The sequence below is a fragment of the Nyctereutes procyonoides genome, unplaced genomic scaffold (assembly GCF_905146905.1).
Source record: "Nyctereutes procyonoides isolate TBG_1078 unplaced genomic scaffold, NYPRO_anot_genome, whole genome shotgun sequence".
Lineage (NCBI taxonomy): Eukaryota > Metazoa > Chordata > Mammalia > Carnivora > Canidae > Nyctereutes > Nyctereutes procyonoides.
Window position 1 is genome coordinate 28,764,737 of NW_026575047.1, and position 20,627 is coordinate 28,785,363.

The 20,627-nt window shown below is 41.8% G+C and overlaps 1 long non-coding RNA gene across 1 annotated transcript in view; it reads right to left on the reverse strand.

The window, feature by feature from the left end:
* Window positions 1-40: 40 nt before the first annotated feature.
* Window positions 41-20,627, reverse strand: part of LOC129510553 (uncharacterized) — a 59,834-nt gene continuing 39,247 nt past the window's right edge. The window contains exon 5 of the long non-coding RNA XR_008664613.1: window positions 41-235. This is a non-coding gene — a long non-coding RNA (uncharacterized LOC129510553). The remainder of the gene's footprint in view (window positions 236-20,627) is intronic.

Here is a 20,627-nt window from a genome sequence, read left to right on the forward strand (position 1 = left end):
ACACAGCTTTTGGAACATATCTTTGAAGCACTTACATTTTTTACACGTCATATTGTAGTTGACTACGGATTCAGTTCAACCAAGTCCTCCCGGGGGCCCTTTGCCTTCTGAAGGATGAGAAGATCAGGCCTCTAGATTTGATATCACACATCCTTTTCCATCTTCTTCGTTCATTTTTTGATTTGTCTGTGTTTGTCATAGCCTGAAGGCCTTCTTCCCTGATGCTAAGTTTCAACTGCAATAAATAGGAATCATTAGTTCATTGTTACATATCATCTCTCTGTAAATCACTGGAACCGCCAATTTGTCTGGGATCGGTTACTAAACCACGTTCTTAATTATTCTCTTGTAGTTCAGAATTTTTCCAATATTGTCAACCTCAGGCAACATTTTTCTCTTCTCTGAGATTTAGTAAATGTTGAACTGGGAATTTCACTCCCCATTAAATGCAACATTGAAAAAAAAAGAAAAAATCTCCTTTAATGTTAGCAATTTTTAATGATTATATGTAACCTCCAGTCTTGTCTCTTATTTCTTCTAAAATGAAACTCCAATATTATTTTTTAAAATATTTTATAGCCCCTTGATCCCTAACTTGGAACAAAGAAATGTATTCTGTTATAATAACCTGGCATTTATTTAAATCTCTTTCTTTACTGTATTCATAACCAAAACATTAAGAAGCAGTATTTTATACCATAGACCTCCAAAGTTTTTGCCAGTAATACAAGGCAAGAGAAATTTGACCATAGTTAGAAAATTTATATTCCATATACGCACATGCCACACTCATACACACATAGAGGAAAACAAATGTTCATGAAATACCTTTACAACATATAATGCACACTGATATTTTCTATTCTACTTTATTCTATCTCATTTTATTTTTCTAAATCTTTTTTCCAGTAAATTTTATGACCCCTCCCCCAAGAATCAGGACCTACAATTTAGAAAACATTGCTAAAGAATTGGCTTTCCAGATGTCTGTTTTTTTCAAGTGTTTCCTCACAGAATGTATAAATAAATTTATGGGGAAAAAATCAATTTATAGAATAATTCTGGGTCTGTCTACACTGATTTTTGTGAAGAGTATCCATCTCAAAAAGCAAATAATTTATATGTCTTAAATATTGGAGATTTTTACTTTTTGACAATAAAAAAATCAGAATTTGGAATTTCAGCAGTATTGCCACAGGCAGCTGCTGAGAATCTTTACTTGGATTTTGTATATACTGGTAGCACTTGCTTCACCTTTTCCATCATGGTTTCTCGAAAATATCTTATCAGTTAGAACTGTTTCAATTCTATTGGACAATTATTCCCTAAGAAAACTTTCCCCATTGATAAGTGACTTTAGCTCCTCTCTAAATTTTCAAGCAGCAGATTGATCCGTAGGTAATTTGTGTCCCCCAGGGCTCAATGCTGGGTAGCATGGCTTTTTCCTATGTATAAGTCATCCATCAATTGCTGTAAAGCTTTCAGTGCAGCCAATCTTTTGGTATGGGTCCAAGGCCTTTTCTGTAACTATTGGTCCATGAATTGGCATTCTGTGTATTCTTTCTTGCATATATCAACTATGATTAGTTTTGTTTTTTTCAAAGTAGAACAAAAATTTAAACACACTTGGAGAGCCTTATGATTACAGAACATTTCTAAATGCTACAGTGCTCCCTTGAACATTTTTTAAGATTTAAAAAAACTTCTTAGTAATCTCCACACCCAACATGGGACTCAAATCCACAATCCCGAGATCAAGAGTCACATGCTCTACTGACTGAGCCAGCCAGGCACCACTGCTCCCCCCTAAACTTTAACAGTTAATTTACCACATCTCATTTGACTCTATAGTTCCTTTTTTTTTTTAAGATTTTATTTATTTATTCATGAGAGACACAGAGAGAGAGAGACAGACAGAGGCAGAGACACAGGCAGAGGGAGAAGAAGGCTCCATTCAGGGAGCCTGACGTGGGACTCGATCCTGGGTCTCCAGGATCAGGCCCTGGGCTGAAGGCAGCGCTAAACTATTGAGCCACCCGGGCTGCCCATAACCAATTCTTGATAAGCATACAATTCATGTAGAAGCATTAGTACACATAGACTACAGCAAGAGGTCTACTAGCAATGAGCATTCAGAGTGCAGTTTACAGAAGAAATGGAAAGCATTGAGAAATCCAAGAGTAGGTAAAGGGGATGTGGGTTAAGAGGGCTCCTCTGCCCCACAGTAGAGATAGGAACAAAGCCCTATGGGAAGAGGTCACAAAGGTCCCAGGACAAAAATTAAAGTGTTGCAACTTAACTTAGGAGGTGCAAGCCCAGGGTGGTAAGGGCTAGGGGAGAAGGGGGGATGAAATAAGGAAAGATACTGGGCAGCACAATGCAATAGAGCAGCTACCACTAAGCAATATGCCAGAGACATAGCTGGCAACTCAAGAGGCATGTTTACTCACCAAGCAAGACTTCTCTGGAAATTTTGCAGAGAAACTACACCTCTGAACAACCCAAGAAAGGGCAAAAGGAGTTGAAATTTATTGACCCTGCTCCTTTCTCTAATTGTTGGCTTTCTTTACTGTAGGTCACCCCACAGTGAGTTGTTTCCTCTGTACATCAGGTGCATCTCCCAGGCCCTCAGCATCTAATCAAGCACCTGGATCCCATACCCAAACAGTAGGACTTTATAGTCTCAGTCGCAAAAGTCTGAAAGGGGAGGGGTACAGCATGTGATGCATGAAGGTGATGCAAGTTCAGAGCTTCAGCTCAGACTCCAACCACTCAGGGATCTCAAGGATACCAGGGAAGGAGGAGATGACATTACCCAGAAAGTGTGCAGCTGCAAGAGAAAGATGGAGGTGCTTGAGAGAATTTGAGAAAGCACACAAGGTTCATGAGCAACACAGAAAGCTTGAGAGAAAACTTTACATTTTAAAGGACAGAGAATCAGAGTAAGGACATTCCTGGAAGAAGGAATGGTACATTTTAAAGGATCCAATGGGAGGAAATAGTGTGACTTTTTTAATGGAGTGCAAAGAGTAACATGTGGCTGGCATATGGGGGCATACCAGAGTATGAGAGCAGAGAAAACTCAGCATGTTGGATGATGGCAGCCCCACTACACTACTGATTTACAGACAATTTACAGTCAACTGAAACCCCCTACATCGTTATCTTTTTCCCACATCCGGGCCCAATGAGCACCCAGGCATCCTGATTCCTAGTTCTCATCCACTACACTACATGCCCACTAGCGAATATCCTCCCCATGAGAGCAGCGCTCAGGGAGAAGATGGAATACAGATAAGGCTTAGAGAAAATAAAACTGTTCATTTCTCCCAAATAATGCAGCCTACATATTTCACAGAATTAATGTTGACAGAATCCACAGAGTTTAGGGAAAAGCAAGAGCCAGAGCTCACATGATTTCTTCCAGCCATTTCAGAGCTCGCAATTTCTCTGCCATTGGTAACCTACCGTGGAGAATTCATTTCATGCCTGTCTACTCTGGTAAAACTTTGGAATGAATTGAATTGTTACAAAAAGGTGAAAATTAGGAATGCCAAGAGTCATTTGATGCAGCTAATTAGCAGTCATCATCTCTACAGTTTTGCATGTGCTCCTGACTTTCTTTACCTGTAAACTTAGTTTCTGAAGTTGTGTCTGATCAAAGAATTGTGAGAAACCCCTTTGCCTGTTGTCAAGGAAAGGTCTTATCTCTCTACACTGGAGCATTAGAGAAAAATATTCACTTTCAAGTGATCTTTCTGTTATTAGAATTATTTTGATCAAAATAAAAACCTGTAAGCTAGATTTTAGTTCAACTACACATGCTGGGTGTGAGGGATGGAGAAATGAAAGAAATGGACCTGCTCTTCCAGTGGTTTCCACTGCATTAATGTTCCTCTATTTTACTACAATAAAAAAAGTTGGGGGGAAAAAAGTCCAAGTTCCTCATGTAAGTTGGCAATGTCCTACCTCTCTGACCTTGTCTCTACATATATTGCTATCACTCAACACACCACCTTAGTGGTCAGCTCTCATTTCTTTGAAACCATCATGCCTGGTTCCACCTCTGGGCCTCTGCATTTGTGGTCCCCACTGCCTAGAATGCTCTTTTCCTTGCCCCTCTCCACCCCCCAGCTCTTTCCAAAACTTGGCTCCTTCATGACAGTCATATATTAGCTTGAAAGTCACCTTCTCAACAAGTCTTCCTCTGACTCACATATATCAGTTGGGATATTTTCAGTAACAAAGAAGACCTAGGAGAAATAGTGAAAACAAAGCTTGGTAACTCACACACACAATATATAGCACGAAGGAAGGACTGTTCTGAGGTTGGATAAATCAGTGGCTTTGAGACTCCATCAAAGACCGAGGTCCTTTCCAACTTTCCACTCTGCACCTTCAGCAGGCCAGCAATGTTTCCTTTGGGGTCACAGATTCCATATATCATGAAGACAGGATGGTGTTTAGTGAACAAAATACAATTTCTTTCCATGCAGTTCTTATCAGCAAGAAAAACCTCTGTCAGGGGCCCCCCAACAGCCAACTCTCTGACCCCACTGGCCAAGGCCTAGCTTTACTCACACTAATCACCGGCAGGAAGGAAGAGACAATCACAATTGACATTGGAAGGGATCATACTGCTAAGAAGACCAGAGGTTAAGCGCCCAGAAAAAAATCAAAGTTGTGCCAGCAAGTACAAGGAGGGAGGCAGGTTGGAGCAGAAATAGCTCCAATTAAAAGACAACCAGCAAAAAAATAAAAAATAAAAACAAATAAAAGACAATCAGCAGTGACTACAATATCCAATCTCACATGGTCCCAGGCACACATTCTCTAACACAACTGACCTTTTCATCTCCGTATAGAACTGAGTTTAACCTCATATTACTCTTGTTCACTTGTTTGTTTATTGTCTGATGCACCCATGCAAATGTAAGCTCCAGGAGGGCAAGAGCCTTGACCATTGATTGCCTCACCAGTCTACTCCTGGCACCAGAACAGTGCCCAACAGGTAGTGTCACACAGAGAATATTTTTGAATTAATGTATGCATGAATGTCCACATACATGTCCATTTGCCTTTATACCCTTTGTGGTAGTTTGATATTCTATTTCACAAGCAGAAACATCCACCAAGACTAAAGCACTTCAATACCTATAACTTCAGGAGGCAGACACTGAACTCATATAAATTGTATTTCCTGATTTCAACAAACTTTCACAGAACTCAAAACAGAATGCAATACTTTTCTCTTAAGTTTTGCCCCTTCTCCAGGATTCTCTGATTCCATGATACCACATCCCATCCAGAAGCCCAAGGAAGAATCTAGGGTGTCTTACGCATTCCTCCTTCTCCCTTACTCACCCCTACATCCAATAGTCAAGTCCTGAGGAACTTGAAAATCCATCCCCTCCTCTCAATTCTCACTGTCACTGTTTTAGTTAGGTCATGTTAAATAAACTCTAATATCCTTGCCAACTTAACTTTCTATGATACTTTGACTCATTTCCTTATTTTCCAAGGCTCAGCATTAAATAAACACAACTATCAGAAAAGGATTGAGTTCATTATTATTTTGAATTACCATAATATCAAGAACATACATTTCTGTTTTTTCCATCTTCACTAAGATTACATTTGAGAGGACAGGGAGGAAGAAAAGACAATTTAAGCTATTATTTTAAATGGCCATTTCTTAGCAGTGGAAGAAAAACTAGAACATAACTCAGAGGTTTTAGCTTGATACTCAGCCAATTGTGCAGAGTCCAATCCTGTAAAAAATCCATCAATATATAAAATAAATGAAACAAAGATAGTCCAACATCTTTTATGATTTTGGGATGTTAGCCATGAAGAATTTTTTGCTTTCAAACACATATCATAATTATTGAGATGATGTTAAAGAAAATTTATGGACAACATGTGATAACTCCTTTGGTCTTCCAATCAGAAAATTCCATCTATCCTCTGAATTCCCAGAACACTTGATATGGTACATTCATTCTCATCCTCTCTAGTATGTGTTAAATTATTTCTGACTTTATTATATCGCCTTTACTCACCTGTGAGCTCATTGAAAGCAAAGCCTAAGTGTATTAGGGAGTCTTAACTCATTGGGGTCACATACATGAAATAATCAGTCTCTTTTCCAATCACTGCTTTCAGCCATACTCTGTTGAAACCCTCTCTTCCATCCCTTGATGACACTTGGGTATAATACATAACTTCGTGGTTACTTTTAGTAATTAAAAGTCCTCTCTATTTTAAAACTTCAATTTCATCTTAGATACAAAGATACTCTCTTCTGTCTTGTGGGCTGGACATGTGGTTTGAGAGAATTTGACGGTGAGGGTGTTCCATCTAATTTTTCACTTCCTTTTCTCCCTCAAGATAGACTTTTAGCTCTTCCATTATTGAAAATAGGGAAGAAATGGGGGGAACAGGGAAAGAACAAATTATTCCTTACTCAACTAAATTTGTTGAATTATCTCATTATATTTGTTGCTTTCAACCATAGATGCCCGTTATATGGTGGGCATCTATGTGCTGACTCTCCTGAGTGCCTCCCTCCTGGGCCCCATGAAGTCTTCCCTTTTGCAAAGCACAGATCTCTTCTGTGGGAAACCTGGATTGCCTCTCGAGTCTCCCACTCAGCTCCCACTGTTGTTGCAGTCTCCCTACTGGTAAATGGCCTGCGTTGGTCAATCCCAGCTTATTGTGCAACATTCTCTCAACCTCCAGGAAAATCACAACTTGGGGCACGCAAAATGATGAGAGCACTGATTACCTGGTTGCCAGCCTCTCTTGAACTTTGCCAACTCATTCCCATTCCTTTTTCTTCTGCTCAAGAGTCAAACCCATAACCCAAGAATAGGGATAACTAAGGACCAAGATTACCATCACCACTTCTTGTGGCTGGCCCCAATCTTACAAGCCTATCACTTGACTTTGAGGGGTGAGGGGTGGAGTAGTCACTTCTCACTTGAACACTCTCCATCAGCAAAACTTATAGGCTCTCTCCCTTCTTCCTCCCCATCCTTTCCTCTGTAATCTGAGTGAGGAAACAAGGAGTGATTTTGGTAAGATCTGTCTTGCCGACCATGAGGAATGCTAGCAGCTCTCTTTAGGTAAAGAGAACCACTGTATCTTTGCCTTCTATTCTGGACTCTAGGTGGTTCTTCTGTAGCCACAGGAAGAAGTCCTGCTCAACATCCTCTCCCACATATAATTCTTTTACTGCTGCATAACAGATTGCCATAAACTCTGCAGCTTAAAACAGCATACATCCACCATTTCACGGTTGCCATGTGTCAGGAGTCCAGGCATTTTATCTTGGACCTCCACTCAGATTCTCAGAAGGGTATAATCAAGGCATCAGCTGAGATCCATTTGTATCTGGAGGCTTGACTGGTGAAGAATCTCTTTACAAACCTACTCGGGTTGTTACCAAAATTCATTTCCTTGCAAGTGTATGCCTCGGGTTCATGTTTTCTCACTTTCTATCATCCAGAGGCCAGTCTCAGCTTCTGGAGGCCACCCTCAGTTCCTTGCTATACAAACTCTCTACAGATCCTCCCACAAACTGCAGATTACTTCTTCAAAGCTAGCAGAAGTATCTTCCACTCCAGTCTGCTCAGAGTCTTACATAACATAACACAATGATGGGAGAGACTACAACATCACCTTTACCATATTCTGTTGTCTGATGAAGTCACAGGTGCCACCGACGCTCTGGGGGAGGGGATATACAAGGGTATGACTCACTGAGGGCCACCTTAAGGCATATCCACTGCACACAGATTTCTCTCCTTCCTTCAGTATGTAGACAGCCTGATATGTGCAAATCACACCATGATGAGTGAGACGAAAATGATTAAGGCAAACTTCTGTCCTCAAGAAGGTCATATACAAGTGGAAGACAGTTCCATGAATGGCTAAATTGTAGCTTGTAATAAGTGCCTGCGTATAGTTATATATAAAGCACCTGCTGGAGCCAGGAGCCCTACTTTTACAGCATGAAGAGGGGAAAAGTTCATGGAGGAGGTACTGTTTGCATAGGCTTTTGAAAGAGGAGGGGGAGGAGGTGGAGGAGGACCCACAACATTTAGCACAGTACTTTACTTGTATTGGGCATTCATCAAATATGTGTTGAATAAAAAGCTAACAAATGTGAACAAAGAACTAATTTTCCAAATGAACAGAGTAAAGACTTAGGGAAACACCTGACATCACAGCAATTCCAACATAAAAATTTGTGTGAGGTTGATGTCAAAGGTCCAACTGGCCACATACTGCACAGGCCTTAAGAACTTGAAAGCCTTCAAAAGTCATTCTCCTCATTCTGTGCCTGTGAAGCAGCCTAGGTGGCCAGAGGGTACAGAGCAGAGGGCCATGGACAGGTGAGTGGAAGGGTAGGGCTCAGGGCAAGGGGCTAGCAGAACACTCATCAGAGAAGGGAAGAGGACAGAGCTATCCAGGACTGCACCTAGACAGGTGATTCGAGACCAGTGAAATGTAGATAGTCATCCACTTTCAAAAGTTGTGTTTTCAGACAACCTGTTATGTTCATATAGCACATGCTGATACCCAAGTTACTTGATTCACCCAAAAAAGACTTCCCTCCATAAGCTGACAAATGAACACTTTGAACTATTTAATAGTAGTATTTGCCAAACTCCTTTCTGACAATGTCACCATCTTGGGCTATACAGTAGTGTTTAATGCATAAATATGAATACAATATTGCAAAGATCTTTAAACAGGTTCTGGGGAGCCCACAGAGGAGCTTCTGAGATCCTGTGTACCTTTCCCATTTTCAGTTGGGATTGTTCCATTTCTGTATGCTTTATAGACTGAGATCCTGGGAAGACTTTATTTGAAGAGAATAAAGTTTAATAATGAGAGAATAAAGTTTAAATAAATGTTTGTTTGCTTGTTTTTTTTCCAAAACCACTGTTTTGTTATACTTTGTCCCGTTTTTTTTTAAAAAAATAAAAATGGGCAATTGGAAAAATGTCTTGAGCCAAGTGATAGAAAACATAAGCCTCATAAACACATTACAATCAAAATTAAGATGGAAATCTTTAAGCATATCCAAAGCAGCAGAGCTTCATTTCAATTCAATGTTTAATGAACGTAGCATTGGCCAACCAGACATGTGATTAATTGTGAAGGGAAAGAAGTGAAAGATTAACGTACAAAATATCATTAATAATGTATTGTTGAAGATTGTGACTAAAACTGAAGATATAATTAGGGATTTTATGGTATTTCAAGCTCTCTGGAATGAGGCTCTCACTATGACATGAGTGTCTGCATCTTTCGCACATTTGAGGTTAGCACATACATGTTTTTAACAATGTGTATGTGTGTACAAACCAGAAGACTATCTGCAAAACCAAAAGTGTTTTCATTAAATAAACTCAGGAGTTAATGGCTGCCTCCAAGCAATCCATCTTGAATATATTATTCTCAGCATCTACAACATACAACATATTCTTTCCTTTGGTTTTAGGTTTACTTTCAATCCATCTCATAAGTTTAAGTTTCAATCCAAATCTGCTTTCTTTTATTCTTAATTCTGGCCTTTGCTTTCACTAAGAATTCTAATCATTTTAACAAACCAAGAAAAAAAGCTTGAAAAAATTATGGCAAATATTTCTAACATTGGTCTTTCTTTCCTTTCCTTCCTGCTTCATTTCAAATTATTCAAAGTTTAGAGAACTTCTGATCACCACAATAAGAAGCCAGTAACAATGCAGGTTCTTGTTATAAGGAAATAAATCTAATGGACATCCACTTTGCCTTGGCAGTGACAAAAACAAATATTGAGACAAATAGAATCACAGTACAAAGGAATGATTTCCCCCTTCAAATATTACAAGAAGGAAAAATTTAAGAAACCTTAATGGGCAAATATTTTGATGGGCAGCATCTTAAAACCTACTTTTCCAGATTTCCACTGTCTTCCTAGTTACTGTCTTGCATTTCTTTGCTTTTTGAGTCCTTTCAACAAATAACCTGTCTCTCTGCAAATACTCAATACAAGAAACAAATATAAAATACCTATTATGGGCATTACACCATCCTAGGTGCTATGGAAGATCCAGAGTTGAGCCTATCTGAGAGTTTATATTGTAGCAGGGGAGCTAATTCATGGAATCTAAAAATATATAAAAATACACAAATGCTTAACAGAGAAAAAGATGAGGTTTTTTGGAGAAGGTAGCATTTGAGCTGGTTTTGAAATATTGGTAAGATTTAGACTTGCAAAGATGAAGGCATCCCTAGAAAGGGAACTCATGAATAAACATGCCAAAATGATAAAGCACAAAATAGTTCAGAAAATGAAACCCAGAACTTGGGCTTTGCAAACTAAAAGACTCAGTTTCAAATCCTAGCTGATTAAGCCAGTTCAAACATCTTCTTGGAAGGCACAAAGGACCCTCTTCTCTGGGATGTGGAAACTTGATGTTGAGATGCAGACATTACTTGGGTACATTGAGGTACATTATCTCCCACACTGCCCCATTCTTTCCTTCCTATCTTGTGCTATGTTTATACTTTGTTACTCAGACACATAAAGCCACCTGCCCAAAGGCATCCATGTTTCAGAGCCTGGGTTAAAATTTAAATCTCTATCATTTCAAAGCCTCTGCTCAGCTAAGATCAAGCTGCCCACATCCCCTTGCCTCCCCCACTAGAATCTGTCTCCTCTAGTTTTAACCATCCTGGGAGCCCAGCATACACGCATCCCACCCACACCTTGCTAGGCAACCAGCAGCACTGGGGAAAAAAAAGAGAAGCACAAGCTTGATTCCACCAGTTGACCTTTGTTCTTATTACCTCTTGGCACCATTTTCAGCTACAAACAAATAAGTAGCCGCTACATGCATTGCCTGAGTCTAAACTTGTCACATGTGTCAATTTATAATAACATGGAAAATGCCAACTGAACAGATCATTCAACATCCTGGGCCCAGTAAAATAAGAAAAGGAAAAAAAATTAAATATCATGATAACCCACTTTACTATGATACATCAAGATATAGTCAATGTCCAATTGGGAAATATCTTCCCAGCCATGATGGGGAAGAGAACGTGAACACTCCCTTGTCAGAGAGTAAGGAGCTACTCCATAGTGAGAGAAGTCACCTTCTAAGAATATGTGTGAAGCCACAAAGGCAACCTTTCCTAGGCATCATTAACATGGCATCTTAGCTCGGGCTGCTGTAACAAATTACCAGACTGTCTGGCTTAAACAACAAACATTTATTTCTCACAGCTGTTGAGATGGAGAAGTCCAAGATCAGGCTGTTGGCAGATCCAGTGTCTGATGACAGGCCACTCCCTGGTTTGCAGATGGCCATATTCTCAAGCAGCCTCACACAGCAGAGACAGTGAGACCATGAAGACACCACTCTCATGATCTAGTACCTTCCAAAGATCTCACCTCTTAATACTTCTCATTGAGAGTTAGGATTTGAACATGTGAATTTGGAGGGGACGCACACATTTAGTCTATAACACGTGGTCTTTACAATCACTCTATAAAGAAGGCTATTTTTATCTTGCTTACTTGTGAGGACTCTCAGCTCAAAGATGTTAAGTAATGTGTCTAAAGTGGTATCACAAATTAGTCACCAAACAAGAAGCAGAAATTCAAACTTGGCTCTGTTGGCTCTAATTCCTAACCTCTTGTCCCTGTATGGACATATGTCCCAGTGCCAAGTCCTTCAGAATGCATCCCACAGTTTCTCCCCATCAGACTTCTCCTTTCCAAACTCTGCTCTTGTTCTACCCTAAACTCTCTCTAATTCACCAAGATTTGAGTGCTCATAATGTGCTAAGTACCATTCCAAATGACTTACAAGCACAGTGCTACTTAAATTTCACAACAGCCTGATCTGAAGTGGGTAGAGGCAGTCCTCATAATGGCCATTCTGACTGGTTATAAGTTGCATCCATCCTGACTGGTCAATGCCATGCCAACCAGTGGCTAAATGCTTATAACACTCCTGGAATACACACTATAATTATGCTTGCCTATGAGATAGGAAAAGTGAAGCTGAGAGAGGTAAGTTGACACAGCCAAGGTCACATGGTTGGGAAGGGGTATCAGTAAGATTCAAATCCAGGACATTTTGGTGGCAAAGCCTATACCCACACCTCGCTCCACACTTCTCTGAGGCCTCTGCCTATTCCAAAGGGGCGTGGATTCAATAGCTCATCTACCTGTCATTTACCAACCCTGTGACCTCAGATGAACAGGTAAGCTTATATTTCCTTAATCTACAAAATGGGGCTACAACACCACACTCAAATATTTGTCATGAGGTCTACATCTAAACAACTATGGTCGTGAGCATGGCTGGCTTGTGGCAGTCACCGAATTATTATTAATATTGTTGTTCTTATTACTTGTTAATGTTATTTTTAAGAAGACCCCTTCAAAATGAATTAAAGATTCTTTACAACATATTTACATCACTGTTCCTCTAAATTTCTCATCCTGGGCCCCCATCAACAATCACATAAATAGGAAATGTGTTTCCATTCTCCATGCTCCTGATCATGCTAGTCTCAGTCTGCCTTTCCCATTTCTCCATCTATTTAAAAAATTTCTGATAAATGTCCAGCTCAGCATCAATGCCACCTTTCAAAAGAAGCCTTCTCTAATTCCTTCACCAGAATTAATCATCTTAAATCACCAGTGCACATTGCTTTTACCTCTAATGAACAATTTCTTCTGTCTTTTTTTTTCCTCATTTACTCTTCATTCATTCATCTTCCTAAGGGTCAGAACCTCTTTCATTCAATGTCTGCATCTCCCATAGTATCTAATTAAATATGTAGAGAGAGGAAAGGAAGAGAAGTGGTGAGCAGAGATGGTCCAGAGATGAGCCCAATGGAGGGTAAGATGGGACAGACACTGGGTGGAGCCCAGGGAAGATCTCTAGTTGCCCAGAGCAATTGTGTCACCAACATCTTGGGTGTCATACATCAGAAAAAACCTTCTGGGTTCTAGTCGGACCCTTATTAGGTAGGTGATTTTAATCAAGTCAGTTTATCTCTCTGGGCCTCTGTATCCTTGTTTGTAAAATGGACTAAGTCTCAAGGGGCTCTTCCAACACTGAATTCCATGCATCCGTGCCTCACCTCCAGATACTCTACCATTACCCCTAAGCTTGTGATGATCACACTGTGGTGTCACTGCCTGACTCCTCATGAAACTCTGAGCTCCTGCAAGAGATGTACCATGCAATGGATCTTGTTAGCTACTGTTTCCCTTGCACTCAGTGCTGGACCCAGCATTATTTTGCTGAATGAATGAATTAATGAATGACCTAAAAGACTGAAGAGTTCCAACAACCCCAGAGCAGAATTGTGTAGCAATGACTTTATGGCTTCTGGTGACAGAGTTGGGTGTGAACAGGCTGCCCCATGTGTCCCAGTTTGCTGGAACAGTCCAGTGTTTGCCTATTGTCCCAGTGAAATGATTATAGCATCCCCTTTCTCCTTACAAGAGTCCCCACTGGATGGTAAATGCAATGGTCACCCAGGAATGAGGGAACCCAGTGCTCTCTGTACTGACCATGCACCAGATGCCTTAATCAATCATTCTCCATGTATGTTCTTTGTTATTCTATCTCAGAATGCTTAATATGGATGTAATTATCCCCACTGTCCAGATAAAAAAAATTGAGGCTTAGTAAATCAATATAAATGGCTAAAAACTTCAACACCACTAATAAATAGAAGCTGGATTCACATCCTAGACTGTCTGGATCCAAAGTCTTGCACTTTCTACACCACCATATGGTTGAATCATGGGGAAGAGCAGAAAATGGGAAAGGTCATGGTTCTCTAGACTCAGGATGAGGTTTCTCCCACTCTTGCCTCTTTTGTTACAATCCCTCCATTCTTTTCTTTAATATTTTTATTTATTTATTCATGAGAGACACCGAGAGGGAGGCGGAGACCTAGGCAGAGGGAGAAATTGGCTTCCTGCGGAGAGCCTGATGCGGGACTCAATCCCAGGACCCCAGGATCACACCCTGAGCCAAAGGCAGACGCTCAACTCTTGAGCCACCCAGGCATCCCATTCCCTCTATTCTTAATTTTTTTGCTGGATCCTGTCCACTCCCAAATCCCAGGATGGCTGCAGGTTTCAATTTTGGTGGGGTGGGCACATCTCTTACCTTTCCATCACTCTTTTCCTGCTGCCTCCTGAGACTAAAGTTGTAAAAGAGAACTGTGCTCTGTAACTCAGAAAGAAGAAACCACAAAGTTTTTGAGCACAGCACATGGCAAGAGTCGATCTTCACAGTGCAAGGGAGGATGTGTGTAAAGCAAGCAGACTCAGAGGCAGTATAGCACTGGGGCTTCTCCCCAGACACCGTTGCAATAGAGCAGGAATGTGGGCTTTGTGAGTTTGCTTGTCTGGGTTTGAGTCCTGATCAGCCACTTCTGCCTTTTTTTTTTTTTCTACTTCTGCCTTTTTGATGTTGGGCTAAATAGGTAGTCCCTTGCAGCCTTGATTTCTTCATCTGTAACAGCCCATTGCTGGTGGTTGTCAGGAGAAGACCTCTTCTTACCAGCCACTGGTAGAGAGGGACCATATAGTTAGAGCTCAGAGTCTTAGGGTATTCCCTTTCTATAGATTCCCCAGGCAAATAAGTCCTCTGTGCTCTCCCTAGCCTCCAATGCATCCCCTGGCTGGAACCCAAGGAATCTTGAATCTCTCTCCCTCCAATGTCTCTACCATCTCTCCCAGCCATCCTCTCACTCAGAGTTCATGGCAACGGCCTTCTGCTTTGCCCTTCTCCCTTTCCCTCCACCAATTTATTCTCCACTCTGATTCCAGATGGATTTCTTTTAAAGTGCAAATCTATTCATATCACTTGCCTACTTAAAATTCTCCAGTCGTTTCCTCTTGCCCTCAGAAGCAGTTCAAACTCCTTGGAGAGAATTACACAGCCGGGGTGCCCTCACCCCATCATTTCCTGCTCTCTAGCCAGAGTGAATGTCTCTTGGTTCCATTAAGGGGCCACACTCACTCTTGCCTCGGGGTTCTCATGATGCTTTTCTCTGTTCCTGGAATGTTCTTCTCTCCCCTGCCCATCCTCCACCCCACTCACTCACTCACTCCTCATCTGATTAACTCTTTCAGACCATTTAAATCTTAGCCTGAAACTCATTTGGAAGATGAACCTTTCCTCACCTGACGTGCCAACCAAGGTCACCCAGTTACAGGTGTCAAAGCAACCTCGTAAAATTCAGGCCACTTGGAAGAACTCATTCAGGGGCTCTTTTCACCTCCACACTGGATCCCCATGGGAGAGGGAACGGCATCTGACTGGCATCCTGCTGCATCCCTGCACAACGGGGAATCAGAAGCAAGGTAGAAATCCCATTTATTCATCTACTCACTCACTCACTCACTCACTCACTCACTTACTCACTCATTCATTCATCAGTTCTTTCCATTGTGGTAGAGTGGGCATTTCTCTCCTCTTTCTATCACCTTCTCTCTGGTACTGTCTATAAGAAAGGACTGTGCTTTGTAATGCAGAGAGAATAAAGGCTCACAGATTCTTTAAGAGTATCAGCCAGCAGGAATACGCTTTCTCACAGTACAAGAGGTTAAATGTCCTTGAGTCCCTCAAGCCAGGCCTTGGTGAGGACCTCTTTTTCTTTCCCCTTCTCTAATGGCAGCATATGAAACCCTTGCTCTGCCCCATGCCCTTTCCCAGCAGTGGGACCATGTGAAGCAGGGAATGACACAAATATAAGGCAAGATAATGGGAGAAAGGAGCATTGGATGAAGATGGCCAAGGGCTCATGTAAAGAAAGAGGGGGAAAGGAAGAAGTTCTGGGTAGGTCCTAAGAGAACCCAGCTAAATCCTCCAGCTAGAAGCGGACTAGAGAAGCCACCAGAACCTCTACCACCTTGTGGATTCTGGATGGTTTGATACCTATGTATTGTTTAGGCCTGCAATGAAAGACTGATTAAATGTTTGCTAAAATTCCCTATATATGCTTGTAAATGGCTGATCAGGTTGTATGTAGTCTTCCTTTGGCAAACAGTAATGGTTATCCATGAGAATCCACATATCCCTTCTTCCATAGGAATGGAATTAAAGATGGGGTAATGTAGGTTATGCTTACATTTCCCAGGCTCCCTTACAGCTTAGTTACGCATGCTAAGTGTACAACTATTGGATATGAATGGCTTGTGGAACTTCTGCATCATTGTCAAGCCACTGGCCCTGAAGAGCTTCTATTTCCTTTCCTATGATCAGTATCACAGAGCGATCACACAATGAGGACAAAGCCTTAAGAAATGCACAGTAATAACATGAAAAAAGGAACCTGGGTCCATGAATGGCTCCATGAAGCAGAGCAGCCCACCAGCCTCAGTTGCTCACCTCAGGGATGTTTCATTAGAGTACAATAAACTAATCTTCCTTAAATCATAGTATTTAGGGTATCTTTGTTACAGCAGGTTAGCCATTATCCTAATTAACAGAGTTTGGGTTTGTTGGTTTGTTTTTTTTTCCCCATGTTAATATGTACAGTTGGGTTTTCAATGATTGGATATATGAAACAACAAGGAACTTCCTTTGTGTGTTTTCTCTTAATACCATATAGCAATTCTAATACCCCCTTTGGACTTATTTAACCAGGCAAAGCCACACATGTTGAATATTACACACATTGAATTTAAATGAGTTTTGAGACTTCTATGAAAATATATGCAAACATTATATCTATATATATATATTTGTTATAGCACAGTTGATACGCAAATGGCATTCAAGGTGTAGCCCAAAATCTGCCTCCTCCAAGATGTCTTCCCTGAACTCTCTCTACAGCATTAAGCAGTCTGTCTTTGCTCAGCCCTGCCATGCCATTAGTCTCCATAACTGTCACCCACTCGCCTGGAGTGGCATCTGTATACAACTTCTCTTCTCTGCCAGGTTGTAAACTGTTACAACTTTACTTTGTCTCTTTACTTATTGACTTATTGAGGACTTATTATGTGCCAGGGACTGTGCTAGGTGCTAAGGTCAAAACAATAGATGACACACGTGCCTATTCTCAGAGTCTGGTGGAGAGAGAAAGATATGGGTAAGAAATGACAATATAGAGAAAGTGCTACCACAGTGACATGAACAGAGTAGTTTGAAGACAAAGAAGACAAGGAACAACTAACCACGGGGAAGATTTGGAAGTCTTCATGGAAAAGAGGATTATTTAAATAGTTTGTAGTATCTCATCCAAACATCCACCACATTTTTTTTGGTATATCAACCAGTAATAATCACAAAATAACACCAACACATTACTTTTATATATATTATTCCATTTGATTTCAGTATATGTACTGCCGAAGCGAGCACTTATTATTCCATTTGATCCACACAACTAGCTCAGGAAGATGGGTGTTAACATTGTTCTATTTTTTTTTTAATTTTATTGGTGTTCAATTTACCAACATACAGAATAACACCCAGTGCTCATCCCGTCAAGTGTCCCCCTCAGTGCCCGTCACCCATTCACCCCCACCCCCCGCCCTCCTCCCCCTCCACCACCCTTAGTTCATTTCCCAGAGTTAGAAGTCTTTATGTTTTGTCTCCCTTTCTGATATTTCTCACACATTTCTTCTCCCTTCCCTTATATTCCCTTTCACTATTATTCATATTCCCCAAATGAATGAGAACATACACTGTTTGTCCTTCTCCGGTTACTGTGGCCAAGTTCAAAAAGGGTGTTGCCTGAGTTCTTCTCTGGGATTTTGATGGAATCTTGTCTCACATTTAGATCTTTCATCTATTTTGAGTTTATCTTTGTGTATGGTGCAAGAGAGTGGTCCAGTTTCATTCTTCTGCATGTGGATGTCCAATTTTCCCAGCACCATTTATTGAAGAGGCTGTCTTTCTTCCAGTGGATCGTCTTTCCTCCTTTATCGTATATTAGTTGACCATAAAGTTCAGGGTCCACTTCTGGGTTCTCTATTCTGTTCCATTGATCTATGTGTCTGTTTTTGTGCCAGTACCACACTGTCTTGATGACCACAGCTTTGTAGTACAACCTGAAATCTGGCATTGTGATGCCCCCAGATATGGTTTTCTTTTTTAAAATTCCCCTGGCTGTTCGGGGTCTTTTCTGATTCCACACAAATCTTAAAATAACTTGTTCTAAGTCTCTGAAGAAAGTCCATGGTATTTTGATAGGGATTGCATTATACGTGTAAATTGCCCTGGGTAGCATTGACATTTTCACAATATTAATTCTGCCAATCCATGAGCATGGAATATTTTTCCATCTCTTTGTGTCTTCCTCAATTTCTTTCAGAAGTGTTCTATAGTTTTTAGGGTATATTTTGAGAACCATTTGAATGGTAAATGGTTCTCCAACCTTTTATTTTCAGGTTGTAGGTGTCCTTCTGTCTAAAATGAGTCTCTTGTAGACAGCAAATAGATGGGTCCTGCTTTTTTATCCAGTCTGAAACCCTGCGCCTTTTGATGGGGTCATTAAGCCCATTCACGTTCAGAGTTACTATTGACAGATATGAGTTTAGTGTCATCATGATATCTATTTAGTCCTTGTTTTTGTGGATTGTTCCACTGAACTTCTTCTTAAAGGGGAATTTTAAGAGTCCCCCTTAAAATTTCTTGCAGAGCTGGTTTGGAGGTCACATATTCTTTCAGTTCCTGCCTGTCTTGGAAGCTCTTTATCTCTCCTTCCATTTTGAATGAGAGCCTTGCTGGATAGAGTATTCTCGGTTGCATGTTTTTCTCATTTAGGACCCTGAATATATCCTGCCAGCCCTTTCTGGCCTGCCACGTCTCTGTGGAGAGGTCTGCTGTTACCCTAATATTCCTCCCCATGAAAGTCAGGGACTTCTTGTCTCTTGCTGCTTTAAGGATCTTCTCTTTATCTTTGGAATTTGCAAGCTTCACTATTAAATGTCGAGGTGTTGAACGGTTTTTATTGATTTTAGGGGGGATCTCTCTATTTCCTGGATCTGAATGCCTGTTTCCCTTCCCAGATTGGGAAAGTTTTCAGCTAGGATTTGTTCAAATACATATTCTGGCCCTCTGTCCCTTTCGGCGCCCTCGGGAACCCCAATTAAATGTAGGTTTTTCTTCCTTAGAGTGTCATTTATTTCCCTTAATCTGTCTTCATGGTTCTTTAATTGTTTATCTCTTTTTTCCTCAGTTTCCCTCTTTGCCATTAACTTGTCTTCTATGTCACTCACTCGTTCTTCCACCTCGTTAACCCTCGTCGTTAGGACTTCTAGTTTGGATTGCATCTCATTCAATTGATTTTTAATTTCTGCCTGATTGGATCTAAATTCTGCAGTCATGAAGTCTCGTGAGGCCTTAATGCTTTTTTCTAGAGCCACCAGTAGCTGTATAATGGTGCTTCTGAATTGGCTTTCTGACATTGAAGTGTAATCCAGATTTTGTAACTCTGTGGGAGAGAGGACTGTTTCTGATTCTTTCTTTTGAGGTGAGGTTTTCCTTCTAGTCATTTTGCTCAGTGCAGAGTGGCCAAAAACAAGTTGTATTGGAACACGGGGGAGTATCACTGGTCCGTCTAGCTGGTCTTCTGGGGGAGGGGCCTGTTGCGCTGATTTTCAGGTGTTAGCACTTTGGGGAGCTGCTCTGCCCCTGCCTGCTGCGGGGCTCAGTGGGCGTTGTTTACCCCGTCGGGCCCCAGGAGGAACAGCCGCAGTGGCTATGGCAACTCTGGAAGCCTGGATTCAGCCTCCGCAGTCACCACGGGGCTCTCCGTCTCCGCAGGACCTGGAGGCTCCGGGGCGGGGCCGCTGATCTGCTCAGCTCGGGGCAGGAGCGTCCTCGCTGTCCTGGGCCCTCCCGGCCTCTGCCTGTCCCGGGGGAGGCCGGATCCTGGGCTGTGTCCCGGCGCCCTGTGCTCCGGGGCCTGCGCTGGTGGATTCGCGCTCCCGCCCCGCAGCTCCCTCCCTGGAGCCGCCGCCCGAGCCCCTCCGAGCTGCTCCGGGTCCGCCGTGCGCTGCAGCCCTTAGGGAGCTCGGCGCACTCTCCCTGGGCTCGCAGGTGTCTGTTAGTGTCCCCGGGAGCCCGAGGGCATCCCCGCCCTCCTGGGTCCTGCTCTAACTCCCTGCGAGCCCCTTTCCGCCCGGGAAGGTTGGTGCAGCTCCTGCTCCTCCGGGACGGGGCTCTCCTGTCCTGGGGACACTCGCCCCGGCCTCAGCCCGGCTCCTCGCGGGGCCCCTCCCCCTCGGAGGCCTTTTGTTCCTTTATTTCTTTTTCCCCGTCTTCCTACCTTGATAGAAGCGCGAACTCTTCTCCCTGTAGCGTTCCAGCTGGTCTCTCTTTACATCTCAAGCCGAATTCGTAGATTTTCAGGATGGTTTGAAGGTTATCTAGGTAATTTGGTGGGGACAGGTGATTTGGGGACCCTGCTCTTCCGCCATCTTGCCTCTCCTCCCTGTTCTATTTTTATAGATGGGAAAAATTGAGCTTTCTAAAGTTTGGCCCTCTCAGGTCACTAAGTGAGTAAATGGATCTAAGTGAAAGTCTTTGAATTCAAAAGCATACGAATTTTCCACTCTTAGCTTAGCTTCTTGGGGA